The sequence below is a fragment of the Mus pahari genome, chromosome 14 (assembly GCF_900095145.1).
Source record: "Mus pahari chromosome 14, PAHARI_EIJ_v1.1, whole genome shotgun sequence".
Classification (NCBI taxonomy): domain Eukaryota; kingdom Metazoa; phylum Chordata; class Mammalia; order Rodentia; family Muridae; genus Mus; species Mus pahari.
In genome coordinates, this window is record NC_034603.1 from 65,414,331 (window position 1) to 65,416,219 (window position 1,889).

Sequence of the window (1,889 nt, forward strand, 5' to 3'; positions counted from 1 at the left end):
GAAACTGCATCGTGGTGGTGCATGTCTTTAATCCCAGCACTTGGGAGACAGAAGCAGGTGGATCTCTGAGTTAGAGGCCAGCCTGATCTACAAAGTGACTTCCATGCCCCTTCCCCATTCCAAAGGAAATAAAACAATAAATACCCAGCCTGGGCTACATAGTGAGATTGTCTCATACAATATAAACCAACCAGTTTCTCTCAGCAGAGGAGAAAGTCTTTTTATTTGTTGATTTCTTTCTTTCTTTCTTTCTTTCTTTCTTTCTTTCTTTCTTTCTTTCTTTCTTTTTTCAGAGGACCTAAATATGTAATCTGTCACCCTGGCTGGCTTTACACTCCTGAACTCCAGCAATTCTCCTGTCTTAACCTTCTGAGTGGCTGTCTGGCCTCACAGGCTCCAGCAGCAGGTAAGCCCCAACAGTGGGTTTTGTGGGTCACAAGGAAAGCAGCAGCTCCAGCAGGAAGAGGGAGAGAAAAAAAAAATGTGTTGTTTGTGAATTTCACAACCTGGGGGAAACCCAGAAAAATCTAAAGAGAAGTGGGAAAAGGCACGCTGACCTGACCGTTGGCTGAGAACCTCAGAGTCCCAGACGCCACATCTTCTCTTTGGTCCTGAGAAAACTGGAAATCTTTGACATACTTCTCCTGCACTACAAATCAAGGCAGACTCCAAGTCACCACATCCCCACGTTGGAGCATCCTCCTCAGGCCCCCTCTGGCTGTGTGCACTCTGCTAAGGCAGCAAGCCCTTGGAGTGGGGGGGGGGGTGCTTCACCTCTACCTCTACTGCACTCGGGCCCTCCCTCCTCCTCATGTCCTCATGTCTTACCAACCTTTCTTAAAGACAGTTCAGGGCCCATGACTCCCCACTCTGTAAGCTTTGGCTGGCTCTCTGTTGCCCACTGAGTTCAAAGCAGCTTCCTCATGTGGCCTTCGCGAGCCTCCATAAACAGCTCCTGCCTGCCTACTTTTGCAGTATTTACGTCCACTGGTCCTCACTCAGGCCCCAGTCTTAGGCGGATCTCTCGAATTTGCCCTGCTTCAGTGTCACCTCTGCCTTGAATGCCTTGAAAGGGAAACCCCTGGAAGCCTTTAGCTGAGTTGCTCATGGTAAGCAAAGACAAAATAGAACCAACCCTTGGAAGCTGGCCTCTGGCCTCCACGGGCCCACCCAGGCACATATGACACACACCTTCATCCCACTCCTCTTGGTGGACAGAGCTAGAACAACACAGGATCGAAGACACGATTCACAAAGTCCATCTTGGCCGATTCCATGTCAGCCCCAGGAAGGGAGCTGGGGTTGGCGCTGTGAGGCTTGACAGGGGCACAGAAGGTATTTGGGGAAATCCCCGGTGTTTGAGGCATGGCTGCCATCTGGTTCCTAGGGGGAGAAAGGCATCCTGCTTTGTCACCCAGTTGCAGAATTGAAAGTGACACTCAGCAAGCTGGGGGCACACTGAGTGAATAGAACAGGACTGCCGTGGCGGCTGGAGATGGCTCAGTTAGGAGGGGTTAAGAGTGGCTTGCTGCTCCTCCAGGGGAATAGAGTTTGGTTCCTGCTGTCCATGGAGGTCAGGGGATCCAGCATCCTCTTCTGGCCTCCATGCTGTTTGTGCATGTGTGTGTGTGTGTGTGCGCGCGTGCACAACACACACACACACACACACTCACTTCTCTGAGAAGATTTGATTTAGAAGGAAGCCTAGACAGCCATTATGGAAGCTAAAACAATAATTAGGATATTGGACTGGAACCACAAGCTCATCCTTGGCCAAAGTGGCCTCAGGTTCACCCAGCCTATTTCAGGATAGTGAACCTTGCCAGGCAGTGGTGGTGCACGCCTTTAATCCCAGCACTTGGGAGGTGGATTTCTGAGTTTGAGGCCAG